The 25,367-nt window shown below is 37.1% G+C and overlaps 1 non-coding gene across 1 annotated transcript; it reads right to left on the bottom strand.

The window, feature by feature from the left end:
- Positions 1–20,437: 20,437 nt before the first annotated feature.
- On the bottom strand, positions 20,438–20,544 carry LOC118639712. The gene has a single exon (XR_004961266.1). It is a non-coding gene; the product is annotated as a U6 spliceosomal RNA (small nuclear RNA).
- Between the last annotated feature and the right edge of the window lie 4,823 nt (positions 20,545–25,367).

The raw sequence follows: 25,367 nt of genomic DNA, 5'->3' as shown, positions 1-25,367 counted from the left end.
ACTTTCATGATGAGATTTGTTAACAAAGAGATTTAAAAGCTTGTCCTTATTTTGAAGGGGGGTGCTTATGTTAAAGATTTATGGACATTGAGCTTCCTGATTCTTTGTTAAGAAAAAGAAAATGCATTGTGAAATGAATTTGTTAAAACAAGCAACTGATTCTTCAACTGTTTTTTCTTTAGCTTAACTTTCCTGGTTATTTATGAGTCTGTAGTCTTTCCCAGACACCATTGTAAGTGAGTTGTAAAATCTGGGGACATTTTTGGGGTCAGATGCATAAATGTAAATGACAAATGCTCTTGTCTCCAGGGCCTATCTCTCATTCTTTGAAATAATAAAACCCGTTTGATACACACCTAAGAACAACATGCTCTTACTTTTTTGTTGATTTAATTTTCCATTCAACAAATATTTAAATAATGTACTAAAGGAAATGCAGCAGCTAGAGAGAGAGGCCAATCAGAACAAACAAAACATTTGGCCAATGAAGTAGACCTTCTAGAAATAGAGGACAACCTGAACAAGCAAATAACAAGGGCAGTTAAGGAGATTCAAATTCAGCACACAAAGAGAATGTCTGGACTTCAGAAAAAATATGATTTCTTCATTGAGTAGGGTTTTCAGATTTAGCACACACAGGGAAAACTAAGGGGTGCCCCATTCTATCTGAATTTCACATAAATGATAATTAAGTTTAATGTATATGACCCATGCTATATTTCAACATACTTATACTACAAAAATGTTTATCTGAGATTCATATTTAACTTGCTGTTCTGTATTTATCTAAGCAGCCCTACCACTGAACAATTCAGAGGATGAATTGAAAAAAAATGGTCATTGAAGATATATGAACTAATTATTTGAAAGCACACAGAAAAGCTCTCACTATACAGAGCAAACAGGGAAGTGGACAAATGAGAGAAAAGATGAAACTCAGCTGGATTCAGGAGACACACTATTAGCAATAATATGAATTCTGAGAACAAAAGGAATGACAGGAGAAACAATAATCTTAAAGTGTGTAAAAAAAAATTCTTTCTCAACTGAAAGAGACCCAGAGTCTGGAGATTGAAAAGACCCCCAGAGTTCACGACTTTATTAATGAAGAAAAACACTCATGTGGGTGTGTCTTGGTAAAATTCCTGAATAAATTACATAACAAAAATCTGACAAGTTTCCAGACAGAAAGAACAAATTACCTGCAAATGGAAAAGCATACTATTGACATCTGACTTCTTATTGGCACCACTGGAAGATAGAAGATGATGGAGTAGCATTTGGCAATGACCAAGCTGAAATCCATCAGGAATTCTTTGCTTAGTCAAAATGACATTCACTGGCCAAGATGAAATGAAAATTGTAAACATGCAAAAGTTTGGAGAGTATATCACCCACAATTTCCACTTGAGGAAAACAGTCAAAGACTCTAAAAAGAAATAATTTGATTAGAGAATTTAAGATATAGGAAGATGAAGAGGAGAGAAAAGAGTGATGAACAATGAACCCAACATAGACAGGTAAATGTAAGTGGCTATTAATGGACTGTTGGGCACTGTATGATGTAAATTCTACATAAGGCCTTTGGAAACTGAAGGGACATATGGCAAGAGGAATTTTAATAATTACCCAGAACTGAAGTCTTGGAGAAGCCCAGGAAACCCTAGGCATTAAAGATGGTGCGGGAGAAAAAGGTCCAAAATCTCACTTTAGGGAGTGGGAAAGGGGTGGTGATGAGGAGAAAGGCTAATAAAACATTCTAGAGGCTTCATCTCCCTCAGGATTTGGATGTACAGGAAACAGAACAGCATGGGGAGTGAAAAGTGTGCCTTGAAGAGTTCAAATAGTTGAACTAATTAAAATATATAATTTTGACATAATCACCATACTTAGAACATGCCATTAATTTTATTCCTCCGTATCTGTGCTGGCTCCCTAGGATTACCATCCAAGACTTTCTCTGCTCCACAAGGTTAACTTGTGTGGATTACATCAATGGATTCTCTTGCCCTCAGAGTTATTATTGGGTGCAGTGAATGAGAGGGGCCAGAATTGGAGGTAAGGAGGAGAATGAGTCAGGGAGGTTATTCCCTGGGCTCCGTCCACACCAGATTGCTATTGTTGCTGTATCCCACTATAGAAGGTAAACCCATGTTTATAGCTACCCACCTGCCTTCCCATAATGGCCTTTTCCCCTTGACCCCTCAAGTCCAGGATAGTAATGCTTAAGGTTGTCAATGTGTCTAGTTTGGTTCCCTGGAACTCTGCCTATATCTTCATAAATAGTCACTATATTGATCTCTCTTCAAATTATCCAGACTACATGTGCCATCTGCTTCCTGCTAGGACCTTGACCATATGCTTCTCTTTGCCTAAATGTCCCTCTCTGCCTCATGAGTTCCTGCTGATACTTCAAGGAATAAATAAACACTACCTCCTCTGTGAGGATGTATGGTAAGTAAGAAACAGTGTTGACTGAAGTCCTATAAACTGGGTCCATATCCTCGCTCGCTCTGTGACCAGGAACAAGTTATATCCATTCTCTGAAAATGGAGATGATGACACTCATATCACAAGCCATCATGAGGATTATGCATTCTATAAATGCTAGTTTCCATCCTCATGACATTGGCCCGGTCTGTTTATTTTCTTTGTTCTCATAGCATTTGTAACAGCTTTATTCAGATATCATTCACGTATCATAAAATTCACCTATTTAAGTTGTGTGACTTGTGAAAATGGACGAAAAAGGTGAAAGGGTTAAGAAGTAAAAACTGGTAGTTACAGAATAGTCATGGGGATGTAAAGTACAGCATAGGGAATATGGTATAGTCATTAATATTGTAAAACTACATAGGGTGTCAGATGGGTATCAGATTTATCAGGGTGATTGCTTCATAAGTTACACAAATTTTCTAATCACTGGGTTGTAATATAATATAAATATAAACTAATTATATTGACACTAATATAATATTGTATGTCAACTGTAACTGAAAATTTTGTTCAATTATTTTTTTAAATATCATACTATTTTAATACACTATTAAGTATACCTTCCAAGATTGGGGTCTGCAAACTTCTCCTGTAAAGGGCCAAATATAAATATTTTAAGCTTTCATAGGCCACATGGTCTCTGTCACAACTATCAAACTCTGCCATAGTAGGGAAAAAGTATCCATGGGTGTGGTTGTGTTCCAATAACACTTTAAAAAATAATTACAAAGTGTATAACTCAATGGTTTTTAGTATATTGAGAGTTGTGCATTCATCACCACAATCAATATGAGAACATTTTCATTATTCCCAAAAGGAACCTGCTTCCCTTAGGCATCATCCCTCCATCCTACCTCCTCCAACTCCTAGCCGTAGGCAACCACTACTCTACTTTCTACCTCTATAGATTTGCCTGTTCTAGACATTTCATGTAAATGGAATCATACAAGATATGGTCCTTTGTGTCTGACTTCTATCACTTAGCATAATGTTTTCAAGGTTCATCCATATTGTACCATTAGTACTTAGTCACTTTTCATTGCCAAATCATCTCCATTTTGTTCCATTCACCAGTTGATAGACATTTGGGTTGTTTCCACTTTGGGGCTATCAGGAATAATGCTGCTGTGAACATTTGTGTATCCCATAGCATTTTATCTAGTCCTAGAGAAGAGCTCTTACTCTACCCTGCCATAATCACTTGCAGGGATGTCTGCTCTGTCCCCCATTCCCCACTTGTTCACCAGACGTAAAATTCCAGTGGGCAGTGTGCATGCCAGAGCCGCTCTGGCTATGCACGGGAACTAGCACAGTGTCTTCCACTAACAGCCATTATATCGTGTCCATAAAACAATCAATACAGCCATTCCACCATCTTTGACAAGCAATACAAATGGCCTTGGCCATATCTATCCTCAGCAGTTGAACAAGCAAGGAGGGAAAATTCCTGGGTCTGAAACTTCCTCCCACCTGCTTTGAGTCCAGGGCCTCAATAATCTCACCATCCATTTTCAGAAGCCATTGGTCTCACACTTTTTTATTTTCTAAAGCATAACACCACTTATAAAGGCCTTTAATGTAGCCTAGGTTGTTTTGATGTTTGGGAAATTTCATTAATTTTTTGTTATGCACTAGTAACAGATAGATATACTGCACACAAAGCTACCATCAACCTCAGATATGGAAGAAGGTGTCCACCAGCATTAGTATCCCTAGGAGATAATTGAGAACAATATTAATTGTTCTTCAAAACTGGATATTGATGTTATGGTACATTCAAGAAGGAATAGACAAAAAAATAAAATCAATGAAGAGTCTGATCAGTCATTAGGATCAAGACTGAAAAATGGTATAATAAATAGGAAGACATTTAGGCCTGATTAAATATATATAACATATGAAAGTGAACTTTGTATGAGGTTCTGTATATGGTGATGAATGTATGGGATTATTTAGAATATAATATAACAATAAATTGAAAGAGAATTACTGAATTAGAGTTAAACATCTTAGTTTTTTTAAAAAATCATGTCTTGCCCTGGTCAGTTTGGCTCAGCAGTTAGAGCATTGGCCCATGGACTGAAGGGTTGAGGGTTTGAATCCCAGTCAAGGGCACATACCTTGGTTGCTGGTTTGATCCCTGGCCCTGACTGGGGTCATGTAGGAGGCAGCCAATCTATGTGTCTCTCTCATGTTGATGTTTCTCTCTCTCCCTCCCTCACTTCCGTTCTATCTAAAAAAATCAATGGAAAAACATTCTCAGGTGAGGATTAAAAAATAAATAAATAAACCATGTCTTGGTTAGAAAAGCACTTGAGCCTGTGGACCTGATAAAGAATGTAAATGCAAATAAAAGAGCGAGTTTGGGGAGAGAGTGCGGTACAGTTTGAGAGGAGTTTCTGCAGCTGACAGATAATAAACTCCTCTCTGGATGAGTGAAAAGGATATATTGAGACTCTATGCTTGAGAGCACCTTAGTGTGGTATCATCCGCCGTCTTTCTCCATCTTTATGCTTGCAACTCTGCAAGCATGAAACCAGCTTCATTGCCTAAAAGCTGTGTTGTGTGAAGGGAAAAAATAGATAATAAGATGATGAAGTTACTTGTCTGACAATTTCTGAATGTTGACTGGTGATACCAGCTATTGTGGTGACAGTCAATCATTCTTCATGTCCCTTATCACCCCAAAACGGCAGGGTCCACCTGGTAATGTTATGATACGACATCGAGAGAGATCATAAAATGTTCTGAAGTTCAAGAGAAAGAAGTAAAATTCTAAGTAAGGTTCAAAGATTTTTCAGTAAAATAGTTTTACAATGTCCATGATTTGACCTCATACAGAATGATGTGATATTTTGAGATTTAGATATCTTAGCTTCAACTGAGCACAATAATTATTAAAACATTTGAAAATATTATGTGGTATCTATGATAGTAAAAAATAAACTAGTTTTCACAGACCAAGGAGTCTAACATGTGCATGAGTCAGGGGCTTGCACAAAAGCCAACCCACCGAACCCATCTTGAAAAATAAACTAGTTTTTTAGGTATATGTATCCTAGAAGAGTTTCATCTAATATAAATGTACTCATGCAGCCCAGATGGTGTGGCTCAGTGTTGACTCATGCACCAAGAGGTTGCGGGTTCGATTCCTGGTCAGGGCACATGCCCAGGTTGTGGGCCCGATCCCCAGTGCGGGGCATGCAGGAGGCGGCCAGTAGATGTTCTTTCTCATCAATGTTTCTATCTCTCTCCTTCTCCTTGTCCTCTCTCTCTAAAATCAATAAAGAAAAAAAAATTATTTGTATGTATTCATGCAAACTAACTAAATAATGTGTTAAACATAAGTCATCATTCTTCACCCATGAAAAAACATCTGTATTAACTTGAAAATGGAAAAATATAACATATATCTAAGTATTTAATAACGGAAACACAGCAAATACTTGCTTTGTACTCATTTCCTTTAAAAATGGCAAATACATAAAAAATGACAAATGAGTTTTTGAAATGAAGTTTTATTCCCCAGGAAATCCTTGTTGATCTGAATGCAGAGTGTGACAAGGATTCCTTATCAACAGGATTTGATGTCACGGCAGCACAGAAACTGAAGGAGGAGCGGTGCCAAAGAGTCGGTGCAAAGATCCATCATCTGCTTTTCCTTCCTCTGCTTTTCTTTTCAGGCTTCCCTTCCAGCCTCTATATCTGAGCCATCTCCAGCTCAGAAACAGATGACATTTGTCCCATGAAATTTATGAGCTTTCACAGTATAAAATCGCACTGGATCAAGGCACTCTTCATCCATCTATTACGACTCTCACCATCACAGATCCAGCTCCGTGGTGCTCACCATCAGAATGAACCATGAACTTCAGGACATTATTCTTCAATTATTACAGTAAATGATTTTTTAAAATAGGTAGTTTTTTTTTTCTTTTTAAAAAAATGACCATATAATAATTCTATCATATACTCTTATGTTTAGACATCTGAATAAATGATCTACTAAAGTTCATGGAATAAAAGAATAGTTCATAAAATATTCACCTTTTATGTTCAACTAAGATAGAAGGGATATATTATTGTCTATGACATCAAAACAGTATGACCTAAACCAACAACAAGTATAAAAACTTTAATTAAAAAATAACAGCCCTGGCCCTGGTCGGTTTGGCTCAGTGGTTAGAGCGTTGACCTGCGGTCCAGAGAGACCCGGGTTCGGTTTTCACTAAGGGCAGGTACCTCAGTTGTAGTTTGTCCCCTGCCCTGGTTGGGTCGTGCGGGTGGTGACCACTCAATGTGTCCCTTTTATGTCGATGTTTCTCTCTCTCTCTCTCTCCCTCCCCACTCTATCTGAACAAAAAAATGAAAAAATGTCCTTGGGCGAGGATAAAAAATAAATAAAAATAAAAATAACAGTCCTGGCCGGTTTGGCTTAGCGGTTAGAGCATCGACCTGTGGTCCAGAGAGACCCAGGTTCAGTTCCCGCTAAGGGCACGTACCTCAGTTGCAGTTTGTCCCTGGCCCTGGTTGGTTGTGCGGGTGGCAGCCACTCGATGTGTCCCTTTCACATCAATGTTTTTCTCTCTCTCTCTCTGTTCCTCTCTCTCCCTCTCACTCTACCTGTACAAAAAGTGGAAGAATGTCCTCGGGTGAGGATAAAAAAAAATTTTTTTAATAACAATTGTATGGGAAATGGTAAAGACTTAATGCTGACAAAACTTGGTTAAATGATGCAGAGAATAAATTTAAGAAACACTAACAGAATTTTAAAAATCAATTATTAAAGCAATGTTGAAGGAAGATGGAAATATTATAGGAGTTGGCAGATAAATTGGATAGATTACAAAGATTCAACTAATTAATGGATGTTTTGGCAGAAAAGGATAAAGCAAATAGATCAAAGCAATACTCACAAGTGTAATAAGAGAAAATTTATATAAACTAAGCATTTTTAACTTTTGAGAAGGAAATAACCATATTTCAGGCAAAACTGACAAATAAACATCCTTACCAAGACAAATAATGGTAAAATTTTCAAAGAAAAAATGCAGATGCTCCTTGACTTACAATAAACCCATCATAAGTTGAAAATATCATAAGTCCAAAATGTATTTAATACATCAACTCACCAAACATCATAGCTTAGCCTGGCCTACCTTAAACATGCTCAGAACACTCACACTAACCTACAGTTGGGCAGAATTGTCTAACACAATGAATACACTGCAGAGTGAGTATATGTTGGTGATGCCCCCGGTGGAGTGCTTGACTGGGAGCTGTGGTTCTCTGCCAGTGCCCAGCATCACAAGGGAGTATCATACTTACTGCACATCACTAGCCCGAGAAAAGATCAAAACTCAAAATTCAAAGTACGGTTTCTACTAAATGCATCTTGCTTTTGTACCATCATAAGGTCGAAAAATCAAAAGTAAAACTATCATAGGTCAGGGACCATTTGGATACAACTGGAAAATGGCCTTTAGATTAGGCAACCTGGAAGTTGGGGTAAGGGTCAAACTTCTTAAGAGAGGAGTCTATTTTCACAACCTTCATGTCTTTACCACCAACTTGGACCTCATCCAACTGGTTATGACTTCCACCTGTTCCACTGAAACTTCTCTACCAAGAAAAATCAATGACTTCTTGAGACTAAATCCAAAGGACTTTTCAGCCCACATCTTGTTTGACCTGCCTGCATCATGGGACACTACTGACTGCTTTTTATGAGAAATGTCCTTTTCCTTGGTTTCAAGGGTGCCAAACTTCCCTGCTTTCCCTCTTCCACCTTTTCTAGGTATTTTTATTCTATATCCTTTCCTGGATCTACCTTTTTTCCATCTTTAACATGAGTCAGTGTTCTAGGCTGTCTTTCTTCCTGACTCCATCCCACAGTTTGTGTGTGCAACCCCATTTCTGCCCGAGCTTCCATTAGTATAAATATGCCAACAATTCCCAGATCCATACCCCTAATTCAGTCCTTTCCCACAATCTCCAGATCCATATAATATATTTCCTGGGTATAGCTACACCTATCTCCTAATTTTTCTCCCTTCCTCTCCCTAACTTGCTCCTATGCTAGTGTTTCCTATCTTAGTAAATTGCACAACCACCTATTCTGTTGCTCAGGCCAGAAATCTCAAAGTTATTTTTTGTCTCTCTCTTTCTCTCTTTCTCCCTGTCTTACATACAGTTGAAGACCTAGTCCTATTGATTTAACATGTTAAGCATTTTTCACATCTTTGTATCTCTCTCCAATCCCGCTGTGGTCACACACACTTTGTTGAGCAGGGGTTGGACAGGATTGCATAAGAAGGGAACTCCCTCACAGTATGAGACCATCCAGAGGTTTAGAGAATGAGAGCCACCACCTACATACAGCTATTAAAAAAAAAAAAAAAAAAAAGTATTGACTACATAAAATATGACAATGTAGAATAGGGTTTATAACACATGTAAAAATAAAATGACACCATAGCATGAGAGCTGGGAGGAGAGAAATGGAAGAATACTATTATAAATTTCTCATATGTAAAGTGGTAAAATATCACATGAAAGTAAATTGTAATAAGTTAAAGATATATACTATAAACCCTAAAGCAACCACTGAAATAACAAAACAAAAGTTGTGTATGATAAGCCAACAAAGAAGACAAAATAGAATCACAAAACATTTTTCAATGAATCCAAAAGAAGTTATAAGAAAAAAAAGGAACAAAGAAAATGAGACAAAGAGAAAAGAAATAGCAAGATTATAGGTTTAAACTTAATCATATTATAATTACATTAAATATAAATTACCTAGATACCACAATTAAAAGACACAGATTATCAGATTGGATAAAAAGAAATCAACACTCAACTTTTTGCTGTCTACAAGAAAAGTACTTCAAATATAAAAATTAAAGGTTACTAACACTGACCAAAGAAAAGCAGAAGTAAATATCAGAAAAAGTAGATTTCAGAGCAAAGAATATTACCAAGAATAAATGAAGTCATTTCATATGATAAAGAGATCAATTCATGAAGAACACATGACAATCTTAAATATTATGTACTGATTCAAAATTCATAAAGCAAAAACGGATTAAACTATAAGAAGTAGATAAATCCACAATTAAAATTTATTTCAATAATTTATAGAACAAAGAGAAAGTCATTAAATATATAGAAGATGTGAACAGGATGTAATTGAAATCTATGGAGCATTCTGGGGGAAAAACAGCAGGATTACACATTTTTTAAAACACACCTAGAACATTTACCAAAACAGGTCATATTCTCAGCAATGAAATAAGTAGGTTTCAATTAATTTAAACTATTCATTTCATATAAAATATGTTCTCTGACCACAGAGAAATTATATTAGAAATCTATAATGGAAAGAGCTCTGTAAAATCCCCCAAATATGTGAAAACTAAATAAGACACCTCTAAAATAATCCATGGCTCAAGAGGAAATTAGGGGAATTATAAAGTGCTTTGTCTGAATGAAAATAAAAAGGCAACATATCAAAATTGATGGAAAGCAAGGGAAGAAACTTCAACACTTAGAACAAATGCAAAAATTACATCATATACTTAAATATAAAATCTAAATGGTAAAACTTCTAGAAGAAATCATTAGGAAGAATCTTTATGATCATGGGAAGGACACGATTTCTTACATGGGACACAAAATGTATAGACCATGTAAGAAAAATAAATAGACTTCATAAAAATTAAAAACATTGTCCTGGCCAGTTTGGCTCAGCAGTTAGAGCGTCAGCCCATGGATCAGAGTCCCGGGTTCGGTTCCCATTAAGGGCACGTACCTCAGTTCCAGTTTGTCCCTGGCTCTGGTTGGGGTTGTGGGGGTGGCAACCACTCGATGTGTCTCTCTTACATCAATGTTTCTCTCTCTCTCTCTCTCACACACACACACACGCTATCTGAAGATAAATACAAAAATGCCCTCGGGTTAGGACAAAAATAAATAAATAAAAATTAAAAACATCTGCTTCTTGAAAGACACTATTTTAAAAAAGAAAAACATGAGCCACAAACTGGGAGAAAATATTTGCAAAACACATATCTTACCTAGTACTTATATCCAGGAAATTCAAAAAACACTCAAAATACAATAATAAAAATAGCTTAATTTAAAAATTGAGTAGAATTTTGAACAAACACTTCACCGAAGAAGAAATAAAGATGGCAAAATAGGCACATGAAAAGATGCTTAATATAATTTATTCATCAGGGAACTGAAAATTAAAAACACAATGAGATTCCAATCCACTTCTATTAGAATGGCAAATGTTTTTTGAAAAACTATCAATACTAAGTGCTGGGGAGGATAGGGAGCAAATACATGTTTATACATAGGTGGTGGGAATGCCAATGCTACATACAGCCACTTTCGAAAAACAGTTTGCCATTTCCTTACAAAACTACACATACAATTATCACATGACCCAACAATGCCAATCCTAAATATTTACCCTTGAAAAATGAAACATGTGTCCCCCAAAGACCTGGACATGAATATTTAGAGCAGCCTTATTCATAATCGCCCAAATCAAGAAACAACCCATTAATAGTGAACACATCAATTGTGGTGTTATAGCCCTGGCCGGTTTGGCTCAGCAGTTAGAGCGTCAGCCCTGCAGACCAAAGAGACCCGAGTTCAATTCCAGCCAAGGGCACATAGCTTGGTTGTGGTTTGTCCCCGGCCCCGGTTGTGGGTGGCAACCAGTTGATGTGTCTCTCTTACATCAATGTTTTTCTCTCTCTCTCTCTCCCCGTCCCACTCTGTCTGAAGATAAATGTAAAAATATCCTCAGGTGAGGGTTAAAAAAAAAAAAGTGGTGTTATAGCTTTACAATGAAATACTACATGGGAATAAGAAGGAAGGAAACTGCGTATGTGCAACGATATCAACAAACCTCAAGTGCATTGTGCTAAACAAAAAGAGCCAGCCACAGAGGTTATATATTGTGTGATTCCATTTATATGACAATCTGGAAAGGACAAAATATAGACATAAATCAAATGTATAGTTGTGAGGGGCTGGGGTGAACACAGGGGATCAACTATAAAGGAGACAAGGGAACTTTTTGGGGTGATGGAAATATTCTATGATGAGTGTAGTGGTAGTTACGTGACTGTGTGTGTCAAAATTCGTCAAACAGTATGTCTGAGTAAGGGGAATTTTACTGTGTGTAATTGTTTTCAATAATCCCAACTTTAGAAGAAGAACATAAGGAAGAGAAAAAGATTAAAAATATGTTGGCTAAGAATTTTCCATGCCTTAAAGAAAGCCTTAATTTTCCATGCCTTAAAAAATAAAGATTTTGTAAATGCATTCTGAGGTCAGAATAAAATAAATAAAAATAGATTCACAATTAAAAACATCGTGGTGAAACTGTGAAGTCAAAAGGCAATAAGAAAATCGTATAAACTATGGAGGGAGCAGGGGGTAGGAATTCAGCAGAGGAGGGTCAACAACATTAGATTTCCAGAGATGTGGAAGTGGGGTACAGACTGACAATCCCCAGAAGAGGGGGTGATGGGGGAGAGATAAACCACGGAATTTATATGCATGTATGCATGAACAATGGACATGGACAACAAAGCTGGGGATGGGGGGGGATCAGTGGGGAGGAAGGAGAAACATCTGTAACAAAAATAAATTAATTACTTAATATAAATAAATAAATGTACACAGCCATCTCTAAAAAAATATTTTACTATCTTCCAAAAAAAAGATTGGATGTAAATAAATAATAATTAGATTGACAGGACTTCTCAACTATAACATCAGAACTTAGAAGATAAGAGTATATTTTCAGCCCTGGCCGGTTTGGCTCAGCGGTTGGAGCGTCGGCCTGTGGTACAGAGAGACCCAGGTTTGGTTCCCGCTAAGGGCATGTACCTCGGTTGCAGTTTGTCCCCGGCCCTGGTTGGTCGTGCGGGTGGCAGCCACTTGATGTGTCCCTTTCACGTCGATGTTTCTCTCTCTCTCCCTCTTCCTCTCTCTCCCTCCCGCTCTATCTTAAAAAAAAATGGAAAAATGTCCTCGAGTGAGGATAAAAAAAAAAAGAGAGAGTATATTTTCAAAGTTTTATGACAATACAAATTTGAATCTAGAAAAGTCTATCCACCTGAACTACCATTCAAAGTAAAAGAGGGAAGGATAATTTTGGATAAACAAAAGCGGAAGGAATTTAGCACTAATACCTTCACTGAAAGAAATTGAACTCAGAAAGAAGTAGAGTGATGCAAGTAGAGAAACTGGTAAATATATCAATAAATCTATGGGCAATAACAATAAAAACAGATGTTGAAGAAATAAAAACAAAATGGTAGTATACTACTTAACAATAAACAAGAACCAACTATTGATACACCCAACAACTTAGATAGATTTCAAGGACATTATCCTCTCTGGGGAAAAAAGCTAATCTCAAAGGTCACATGCTATATGATCTCATTTATATGACTTTTCAAAAAAGTTTTATTGATTGATTTTAGAGAGAGGAAAGGAGAGAGAGAAACATTGATTTGTGTTCGCACTTTATGCATTCATTGGTTGATTCTTATATGTGCTCTGACCAGGAGTTGAGCCTGCAACCTTGGTGTATCAGGATGACACTAACCAACTGAGCTACCTGGCTAGGACCTATACGACATTCTTGCAATGGTACTATTATTGAGATGGAGAACAGAGCAGTCATTGCCAGGAGTTGGAGACGTGAGGGAGAAGGGGTGAGGGTGAGACTACAAAGCAGTATCATAAGGGACATCATGGTGGTGGCTCAGTTCTGTATCTTGATTGTAGTGGTGTTCATACAAATCTATGCAAGTGAAAAAATGACTCAGAACTATAAGCAGACATTGGACCAACGTCAACTTCCTGGATTTGATATTGCACTATAGTTACATAAAATGTAACTTTTAGACTAGAGAGCTGGGTGGAACATACAGGAACCTCTCTGTGATATCTTTTCAACTTCCTCTGAATCTATAATTATCTCAAAAGAAAACATTTTTAAAAACTAAGATGAGCCCTGGCCAGTTTGGCTTAGAGGTTAAAGCATTGGCTCTCAGACCAAAGAGTCATGGGTTCGATTTTGGCCAAGGGCACGTACCTGGGTTGCGGTTCGTCCCCGGCCCTGGTCGGGGTCATGCGGAAGGCAGCCAATCAATGTATCTCTCTTGTATCTCTCTCACATTGATATTTCTCTCTCTCCACCACCCCTCACCCCACACACTCTATCTGACGATATTCAAAAAGTATAATTGGGTGAGGATTAAAAAAAAACTAAGATGAAAATACTAAGTAATAAAAATATGGGAGATGGCAGGAGAAGTCAGAGTTAAATTGTTTTAAGATCCTTATATGTTTGGAAAGAGAACAGAGATAATCATTGACTTCAAGCCTTAAGTGAAATATGTCATTAAATATTTAAGGAAGACACTAAAAGAATAGAAAAAAAAATTAATAGTCTAAACCAGAGAAAGAGAGGGGTAATGATAATAAGAAAAACTTAATTAATTCAATAGGACTTAGGAAAGGAAAAAAGAGTAAAATGGCTTACTAAAGCATATACACTCAAAAAAAAATCATAACTTTCCTATAACTTTAGCAACAATGAATTAGAAAACATTTTTAAAGTAATCCCAATTCATAATACAAAAGAATCACAGTATCTATAAAACATCTAAATGAAAACTATGGGTGGCATATGAAGAAAGCAACAAATATTTATTGAATAAGTTCTGCTTATAGTTATCTAGCCTTGAGCGATAAGGAAAGGAAAGCAAGTTTAGAATTTCTCCATGAACAGCATGTGCTTGATAAGAAAACAAAAGTAACCACATCATGCTGGTCTCCGAGCGCTGAAGGGTAAGAATGCTGTAGTTTCTCATGTGTCAAACTTCGACTAGCTGAGTAAAATAAAGGATATGAATCAATAAGTGGATGTCGGGAATAAACAGTCTATACAAATTAATCCCCGTTTCTGCTGTAATGAGCTCAAAATGAACTGGGGAATTGAGGGCCCCTACATCTCACTGGAGCAGAGGTGCAGTTCTAACAAGGTCTGGGACCTGAGCCAGGTGGGAAGGCGGAGATGCTCAACCCTTGACCTCACTGACAAGCCCACTGATGGTGCCTAGATGTACAGCCTAGTCTACTTCGCCACTTCTGCCAGTCATATCTCATCCCAACCAGAGAGTGTGTTGCCCTAATGCCAGGACTCTCTTATCGGGGAGAGATTTGGTTGATGCAACTCTTATCTCATTATTCACCACACAATACATGGGTCTCAACCTGTCAAGAGACTAGTAAGGAGTATTCAGTTCAATGGTTCCTATCTGGATGGTTTGGGGATGATCCGAATTCCCCCCTCTCAAACCAGATTTTAAATGCTCTAGCTCTAGTTAACAAAGAATCCAACTGGAACACTACAAGTGGGTCAAACTAAAATTGCTCATGGATAAAATGTACAATATGACTTGAATAAAGCAAGCTATGTTCCTGAAGAGGGAGTTATCAGTCTTTCCAAACCAATGCATCGTTTTTGTTCAGTATGATTCCAGTCAATATCCCAAAGGAGTTTTGAACTTGACAAAACTGTGATAATAGTAGTATTATTTAGAATTTACTCTGTGCCAGATATTAATCTACATGTTTTAACTCTATTAATCCTCACCACCGTCCATGAAGAATATGCTACTATTATTTTCATAGAAGATATAACTATTATTCTCCAGTGAGGACAGTGAAGCAAACTGCGCAGGGTGTTAGGCAGGATATGAACCTGACGAGTCCCATGCTCTAAACACCTCTGCAACTTGTCCTTTAAAATTAAATGGAAAGAATAAATAGAAAAGGTTATCAAACAATAACACCAAAGGTAGACTAGCTCTAACAGCTATCTCGGGGTTCAATAAACAATGTGATACTATACAAGAACAGATAAAGCAAATCAGTAGAACAAAATCAATCATTGAGAAACAGAATGTATTATATACGTTAATTTAATTAAAGGTATATTCAAAATCAAAGACAGAGATTTTTTTTTAATTGTGTTAGCACAACAGGATAATAACTGCAATGGGGAGTGTAAACATTCACCTTCTTTTTAAAAAAAAATAGTTTTTTGCATTCAATATTATTCTGTATTAGTTTCAGATGTATAGCATAGTGGTTAGACAATCATGTACTTGACAGAGTGGTCTCCCTGATATTTTAAGTACCCACCTGGCACCATACATAGTTATTACAATATTACTTACTATACTCCCTATGTGTAATTTACAGCTCTGTAACTATTCTGTAACTACCATTTGTACTTTTTAATCCCATCACCGTTTCCACCCAACCCCGAACTCCCATCCCCTCTGTGAACTGGGAGTCTGTTCTCTGTATCTATGAGTCTGCTTCTATTTTGTTTGTTTATTTTGTTCTTCAGACTCCACATATAAGTGAAATCATATGGTATTTGTCTTTCTCTGTCTGCCTTATTTCACTTAGCATAATAGCCTCTAGTGCACCCTTCGATAGCTCAGTTGGGAGCATGAAAGATTCACTTTAAATTAAGAATTTCTCCTTTCACCATACACAAAGAGAAATCCCAGCTGGAATAAAGAGTAAAATAAAACAAAGTTGTATCCAAAAAAATAAAACCAATATATTAAATATTTATCAACCTCTGGAGGGAGAAGGAATACCAATGTAATAAATTATAAAGGGGAATAGCAACTAACTTGATAATATAAACATGTAAATTATCTATTAACCAAATAAAAACTCAGAGGCAAAGGCAAACAAAAAAATTACAACAAATATAATTCAAAAAATGCAATTGTACTGTTTTGTCAAGTTGCTTTACATTTGAAGGATTAGTTGAGATCTTTAGAATTTTCAGAAATCAACGAACAAAATAAAATCTCTGGAAGAAAAATTAACATATGCAAAATATCTACAGAAGAGACACTAAAGGTCAATAAATTGATTTTTAATTCAATAAAAGATACTAATTAAAACAATAGATCATTTTACATTTCCCTTTGGTGACAAAGATTTCTTTTAAATAATAATTGTAATATAGATATAAACTCATGCAAACTCTCTGTAATGCAACTTAAGAAAATGATATAGTGGCATTTTATATAACTTTGAATTAAGAAAATTTAATACTGTGATATAAACATCTTAAGAAAATTGTACTTTATATGCAAACTTTGAAATAATACAAGGCCCAATATTTTTTAAACTTGAAAAACATAGCAACATTACAAACCTTTCCAATCAAATAAATTATAAACTGTGGAGAGACAGCATAGCATGGTAGTAAGAAGTTTGGACTCAAGAGCCAGGCCTCCTGAGTTTAAATTCTGCCACTTACAAACTGTACTATTTATAAGCTGTTTAACTATTGACAAGTTGCTTTACCTCTCTGTGCTTTGGTTTCTTCACCTATAAAATGGAAATAATAATAACAAGCTTGTAAGATGTTACAAGTATTAAATAGTCAAAGCACTTAGAACACAGCCTGCCCTATGCAAGTATTTCATAGTGTATGTTACGACAGTGATGATGGTAATGATGATAATAATAATGATTGATGTTGCAACATGATGGCACTACATTAGCAGAAAAAAATATGTACCCATTATTCTTTGTCATTATACTGGCACCTATATTATTGTTAAAAGCTAGAATTTCTGCAGATGATTTTGGTGGGTATTTGTTATTTTACTAGAGTCTATAGTAAAATAATAATAATAATAGTTTATAGTAAAAGGTAATTTTTAAATTTAAAATGTAAACTATTTGTCTATTTATGATAATGTTTGTTAAATCATTACAATTACTAATGCATAATTTGGTAACCCCAAGTCAATTTTAAAATAGAAGTCAGATATGATACAACATTATAAGAAGAGTTAAATAAAAACAATGAGATACTATGCCCTTTGAAAAAAATGTAAGAAAAATGCTGAAATGTGAAGAATCATTAAAACAAAAATATAGTGTAATGGCTAAAGATTTATGCACCCAGGAATACCCTCTCACACACACTTTACAATCATTCCAACAGGAAAATCAGTCTTGGATTTGCAAAGTCTTCAAGAACACTTTCCTCACATGACATGCAAATGCTTGGTAAAGGCAGAACTAATAAATACACAGTGGTCAAGACCCTTTATTTATTGGCATCAAAATATATAAAGCAATTGCTATAAAAATTTCAAGAAAAAACTTATTAAAAATGTAAACCATAATACTTGATTTTTTAAAGAAAACAAGTATACAAATATAGATAACAAAATATATACCCATTATCTGTCCATGAAGAAAATCTCAAAACTTTTTCAGAAATAGAATGTGTGCTTTCATCATTTTATCACCAGTAAAATTTTAAATCTTTATAAAGTAGTTTTTAGGCCATGTTGTATATAAAATCTATATATTGAGACAATTTATAAAATTGTCCCAACAACAATAAATAACACATTTCATAGAATGCAGTATAGCTGTATTAAGAGGAATATTCATAGTCTTGAATACTCTTATTATTAAACAAAAAGTAATAAAAACAAACATTCGACATATGAAGCTATAAACCTATAGGAAAGTAAATATTTCAAAAAAAAAAGGGGGGGGGAGAAATTAATACACTAGAAAATATAGTAGAACTGATATATCTGAGAACTAGTTCTTTGAAATGTCCAATTAAGCACAGGATAAAATGTAACAAGTTTAATAAGAAAAAAAAATAAGACATAGAAAATGCAAATAGAAAACTTTAAGATGAAAAATAAAATTTCTCTTTCTGAAATCTAATTTCTAATTATAGCCATAAAAATCCAAATAACATTTAAACAAGCCTAACAAAACAGCATATAAAGGATCTATAGCCACAACAAAATACACTTTAAGGATGCAATGATGGGCCCTGGCCGGTTTGGCTCAGCAGTTAGTGTCGGCCTGCCGACCAGAGAGTCTTGGGTTTGGTTCCCACTAAGGGCATGTATCTCAGTTGCAGTTTGTCCCCGGACCTGGTTGGGGTCGTGTGGGTGGCAACCACTCGATGTGTCTCTCACGTCGATATTTCTCTCTCTCTCTTCCTCCCTCTCTCGCTCCCACTCTATCTGAAGATAAATGCAAAAATGTCCTCAGGTGAGAATAAAAAAAAAAAAAGAGTGCAAAGATGGGTCTATATCAATAACACAAAATAGCAAACAGTCAAAATTTGTCTATTTCAATAAAGGTAGAAAAGCATTTTCTAAAATAAAGCATCCATCCCTGATTATTAAAAAATCTCCCAGCCCTGGCCAGGTGGCTCAGTTGGTTAGAGTATTGTCACATACACCAAAAGGTCCTGGGTCCCAGTGAGGGCACATACCTAGGTTGTGGATTCAATCCCAGGTTGGGTTGGGTACATAAAGGAGGCAACTGATCAATGTTTCTCTCTATAGATAGATAAATAGATAGATAGCTAGATAGATGATATAGATATAGATATAGATATAGATATAGATATAGATATAGATATAGATATAGATATAGATATAGATATAGATATAGATATAGACATAGATATAGATATAGATATTTCTGTTTCTCTCTCAATTCAATAACATATCCTTGGGAGATAAAAAACTAAATAAAATAAAAATCTCCCAATATACTAGGAATTAAAATATACTTCTATACTTTAGTAAAGAATATCAATATCAAATGGTAAAACAGCAAGTAGCATCATACCTATCATTTATAAATATATTGAAGGCATTCTCATTAAAATAGACATAACAAAATCACTTCTGCTATTTAAGATTATGGTGGAAGTTCTATATATCATTGCAGTAATATAAGAAAAATAAGGCATCTATTGAGAAGGAGACAGAATTAATCTTAATTTTCATACAACACAAGTATATATCTCAAAAAAATCTATTGTAAAACTGTTGAAACTAATAGGAAAGTTTTGTAAACTGTCTAAATACACTGGTAACTCAAAAGTCAATGTCTCGATGCAGAGTTACAATTTGTGGTGATGAACTATTTCTAGAGATGTTTAGTGGTGGTGGATGAACAACAATGTGAATATATTTAATTCCACTAAACTATACACTTAAAAATTCTTAAAATAGTAAATTGTGTTATGTGTATTTTATGACAATGAACAAAGTAATGATTTGATTACTTGGAATAAGACTGGCACCATACAAGTGTTCAATAATAATTATTTTAATGAATAACTAGTTTTAAAAAGTTAGTAGCAAAAAAAAATCCATTCACAACAGAGATAAGAGAGAAAGAGAAGGAAGGAAGGAAGGAAGGAAGGAAGGAAGGAAGGAAGGAAGGAAGGAAGGAAGGAAGGAAGGAAGGAAGGAAGGAAGGAAAGGAGGGAGGGAGGGAGGGAGGGAGGGAAGGAGGGAAGTGGGAGAGGGAGGGAGATGCAGAACTCATATGAAGCTAAAACCATTTATTAAGGGATATTAAAGACAATTGAGTAAAAATGTTAAAAAAGCATATCATGTTCCTGAATGAAAAAATTCAATATTGCAAAGATATTAAAATTCACCAAATTTATCTTTAAATGTAATTTAATTCTAGTCAAAACATCAGCAGGATTTCCCTTTCAGAATTTGATACAATAATTGTAAGGTTTATCCGGAATAATAAATGAGTGAGAATAGCCAAGAAATTTTTGAAAATTAGTAATGAGGATGGAAGAGCCATTCCAGAAATGCATAATGTATTCTACAATTTCTTCCAGACCAGAGAAATCCAGCTTCTTCCAACTCACTCACAGTTGTCTAGAGAAAGAAAAGGGCATTGCTACAAACTGCTAAAAGTTGCTTTAACCTAGTAAACAGACACCTTCAGTAGAATTTACTTTGAATATATATATATATATATTTTTTTTTTTTTTTTAAAGAAAAATATGGAATGCTTCACGAATTTGCGTGTCATCCTTGTGCAGGGGCCATGCTAATCTTCTCTGTATCGTTCCAATTTTAGTATATGTGCTGCCGAAGCGAGCACTATATTCTATATTTTTAATAGAACATTACAATTAGAAATAAAATGACTAGCTGTGCTAAATAAATTAACTGAAGTGCAGTATTTTTGACCTGTGATTAGGTTCTGAGCTTTACAAATATGCAAATATTATCTTCTTGTACAATCTTTGAAACTAAGGTCTATTAAAATAAGTAAATTTTCTATTGGCCATTGAAATACATAAGTCGAGAACATTTTTTTTAACTTATCTTTATTGTTGAATGTATTACACGTGTCCCTCCTTTTTTCCCTCATTGACCCCTTCCTCCTCACTCCCACCCCCCTCCTGCTTTCCCCACACTATTGTCTGTGTCCACTGGTTGTGCATATATGCATATAAGTTATTTGGTCTATCTCTTCCCGTCCTCCCTCCCTGCTTCCCTTTGAGGTTCATCAGTCTAACAACCAATTTGTACTTCTTAATCCCTTCACCTTTTTTGTTTGGCCCCCCAACTCCCCTCCCATCTGGCAACCAACAAAAAATTCTCTGTATCTGTGAGTCTGTTTCTGTTCTGCTTGTGCATTTTGTTTGTAGATTCAACTGTTTTAGCTTTTTCTTGTCTGGGAAACTGTATGTCCTTCGATTCTAAATAATAGCTTTGCAGGATAGAGTAATCTTGGTTGTAGGTCCTTGCTTTTCATCACTTTGAATATCTCTTGCCACTCCCTTCTGGCCTGCAAAGTTTCTTTTGAGAAATCAGCTGACAGTCTCATGGGAGCTTTGTTGTAGGCAACTAACTGCTTTTCTCTTGCTGTTTTTAAGATTCTCTCTTTGTCTTTAACCTTTTGCATTTTAATGATGATGTGTCTAAGTGTGGACCTCTTGGGGTTCACCTTGTTTGGGACTCTCTGTGCTTTCTGGACTTGTATGTCTGTTTCCTTCACAAAGTTAGGGAAGTTTTCTGTCATTATTTTTTCAAATAGGCTTTCAATTTCTTGCTCTTTCTCTTCTCCTTTTGGTACGTCCATGAGGCAAATGTTGTAATGCTTTAAGTTGTTCCAGCAACTCCTTACACTATCCTCATTTTTTTAAAATTCTTTTTTCTTTTTGCTGTTCTAATTGGGTGTTTTTGCTTCCTTATATTCCAAATCAATGGTTTGCTTCTTGGCTTTACCTACTCTACTATTAATTCCCTGTAAATTATTCTTTATTTCAGTTTGTGCATTATTCAATTCTTACTGGTCATTTTTTATGCTCTTGAGGTCCTCACTAAGTTTCTTGAAATTCTCACTAAGTTCCTTCAGTATCATTATAACCAGTGTTTTGAACTCTGCATCTGTTAGATTGCTTATCTCCATTTAATTTAGTTCTTTTCCTGGAGTTTCTTTGTCTTCTCATTTTGGCTGCCTCCCTTTGCTTGTTGCTATGTCTCCTAGGCTTTGTAGGATGGTCTATTGTTGGAGGTGTCCTGTAGGGTCCAGTGGCACAGCCTCCCTGATTACCCCAGCTGGGCCCTCGAGGTGCACCCCTCATGTGGACTGTACACCCTTCTGCTGTAATTGAGTCTTGATTGCAGTTGGCACATCAGTGGGAGAGATTTACTCAAGATGATCAGCTACAAAGCTGACCCCTGACCTCTGACTACCTTGGAGAATCAGCTGTGCAGGGGCCACCATACAGAGCAAGACTTACTTCAGCAGGGCTCTGGTATCTACTGAGTCCACTTGCGTGTGTTGCTTGTGGAGGTGGTTGGGTGGTGGTGCTTTGACATGGTCTGAAGCTGTCCACTGGGTGTGCTGGCTCTGGGGCAAGATCAGCCACTGCCTGTGTTCTACCTGGGGGCACCAGGTATAAGCAACAAAGCTATCTGTTGATGGCTGCTTCTTGTGCTGGGCTTGGAGGTGCCCAGGTAAAGCCAAGCTGTGAACCAAGGCTGGCTGCTCCCAGTGCCAGGTCTGGATCCACTTAATGAGAGGTATGGGGCTTGCTGAGGCCAGATGCTGCTTGTTTGAGAGAATTTAGGAAAATCTGGATCAGGAGCCAAGACAGGTCAATCCTATGGTAAAGCTACTGGAAACAGCTTGGGTGGGCTTGAAAGTTGGGTGGGGCGGGGCCTCAGGGAATCAGCAGGGCAGGGCAAACAGTGTGAGCCAGGTTGCTGGAGTCCCAGATATGGCTGCCATCTGCCGGCCCTGTGGGGGAAGGGCTCACCAAAGGAACAACAGCCTCCACCAGTACCTCTGTCTGGCAGAAAGCTTCCTCTCCAGTCCTCTCCCCAATGCCAAACAACTCAGTTCTTCCTCGTATGTCTCTGGTGCCTTCCAAGCTGCCTCCCCCACGCTGGAGCCTCGAGGGTTTGAGTCTGAGTAAGTCTGTGCTCAGACTCTTTAAGAGGAACTGCTTGGGGCTCCAGCATTCTCAGTTCCCACTGGTTTTCCAGCCAGAAGTGATGGGGATTCTCTTCCTGGCACTGGAACCCTGAGCGGGGTGCCTGGTGTGGGACAGAGACCCCTCCCTCCTCAGGGAGGACCTTCCCAGCCAAGGTGTCCTCCTGATTTTTATCCACCACACGTGGGTGTGGGACCAGCCCGCCCACCTCCACCCCTCCTACCAGTCTCAGTGTGGCCTCTTCTTTAATTTCATAGTTGTAGGACTTCCATTCAGCTTGATTTCAGGCGATTCTGAATGATGGTAGTTCTGTAGTTTAGTTGTAATTTTGATGTGGTTGTGGGAGGAGGCGATACCGCGTTTACTTACGCAGCCTTCTTGACCGGAAGCCCCCAAGAACAATTTTTAAAAGGGTGATGGTAAGGAAATAGACCAACAACCAATTAATAAACAGAATAGAAGACAGCACCAAATATATACAGGCTTTTAATATATAGTAAGTGTAGAGTTTTCAGTCAATAGGAAAAGGATAAATTATTCCACATTAGCCATGGAAGTTACAGATTTATCATTTGTGGAGGGAAATAAAGCTAGTTTTCTAATCACAGCCTACACTAAAGTGAATTCTAAATGGAGTACAGAGTTTACTTCCTCCATGCATTTAACAAATATTTACTAAGTACAAATTTATGAGCTGAACAAGGTGGTATAGTAGGACAGAGCAGTGATTCCCACACTCAAGGGGGTTACAGCCTAGCTGTGGTCTAATGATACGTGCTGATGTCAGTGGAACTGAGGAACTGTTCTACAACTAGGTAGCAACTCCGGGACTAGGTAATACTTCTCTTCCCACCTTACTTTTTTTAAAAAATCTGGTGAACAGAGCCACCAGGCCCTAATCCTTTGGCTTTTTACCTTTCCCTTTGTGATGGTAAACTTCAGGAGCGTCTCTGTTTACCTTTTGGAAACAGTGGGTGGGAAGCTAATCAAGCACTAGGAGGTTTAAAACCCAACCAATTTCAAAATTCAGGGCAGAAGACTGAGAGCCAGAAGTTTACAAGAAGGTGGAGGGATCTCCCAGAACAAAGGGCAAAGGTAGCAACAAGTTCATTTATCCTGCCACCTTTGATAACATTTTCTTCCTCGGGGTCCGAAAAATGAGAGAGAGATTCAGCTTAAAAATATGTACATAAGTCATTCTCTTTTATTCTCATTCTCTCTTTCTCTCTCTCCCTCCCTCCATACCTCCCCCCTACTTTCCTACCTTTTCCTTCCCCTGCCCTCCCTCCCTCTCTCTCCTCCTCACTGCCTGGCCTGGGATGTTATCTGACAGGTATGGTGTGAGGTGTGGTGTGTGGCCAATAAAACAGCTCTGATTCTGCCGTCCATTTGTCTCTACCTTAATTGACATGGCAACCGTTAGGCAGACATCAAAGGTTGAATTGCACAATCAGTTACTGAATTACGTTTGTGATGATGCCAGAGAAGTCCAGGGTCAAGGGATTCACAGAACAGGGGCTCTGACGTAACCTCAGGGGTCAGGTGAGGACACTTGAGAACCCTGAAGGGGAGAAACTATTAAACAGGCAGAGTGGCTCAGGTGAAGGGTGAGCGTTTGCAGAGACTGTGGGAAAGCATATGGGCCTCCCCAGTGTGGGTGGGCATCATCCAATCCCTTAAGGGCCTAAAAGGAACAAAAAAGTGGAGGAAGGTTGGATTCGCTCTCTGCCAGCATGCTGAGCTGAAACATGAGTCTTCTCTTGCCTGAGGTGCTTCTGGTTCTTAGACCTTCAGATGCAGACTAGAATCTACACCATCAGCTCTCTAGCTCTCAGACCTTCGAATGATACCACCTGCTTTCCTGGGTTTCTGTAGGACTTCTCAGCTTCCATCATCATGTGAGTTAATATAATAAAACTCTTTCTTAGATATTTTTATTATAAGATAATACCAATGAACACAGACAACAATGCTTGGGGGAGGCAGGATAGGGACGAGGCTGTCTGCGGGGGAGAGAGGGAGAAACATCTGTAACAAAAATTAATTTAAAAAATAAAAGATAATATCTTTCAATAAGTCTATTAATCTCTAGAAACAGACAGAAAGATTTTTATAAAGATATATATACATATGTGTATGTGTATGTGTATGTGTATGTGTATGTGTATATATCTTGGAGCATCCATGTTGATGGAGATTAAGGTAGAGTCACCAGCCCAGAGAGAGAATGGAAGCTTTGCAGCCTTTCCCCATAACATGTATCTCTTCCTTCTGGCTTTCCTGAGTTACATTTTCTTGTAACAAACCTGCAATCTAATTCTCATCATGATGAGCATGATGAAAGCAGGGAGTTTGCAGCCTATCTCTTTTTATATACACCCAGAAGACGACTCAGGAATGAAGATTATGCCGGGTAGCAAAATGAAATGCTATTAAGAACATAATTGATCCCAAACCTAGCAGAAGAGGAGGTCAC

The sequence above is a fragment of the Molossus molossus genome, unplaced genomic scaffold, assembly GCF_014108415.1.
Source record: "Molossus molossus isolate mMolMol1 unplaced genomic scaffold, mMolMol1.p scaffold_m16_p_21, whole genome shotgun sequence".
NCBI classification, from domain to species: domain Eukaryota; kingdom Metazoa; phylum Chordata; class Mammalia; order Chiroptera; family Molossidae; genus Molossus; species Molossus molossus.
This window is presented reverse-complemented; position numbering and strand designations above follow the sequence as displayed.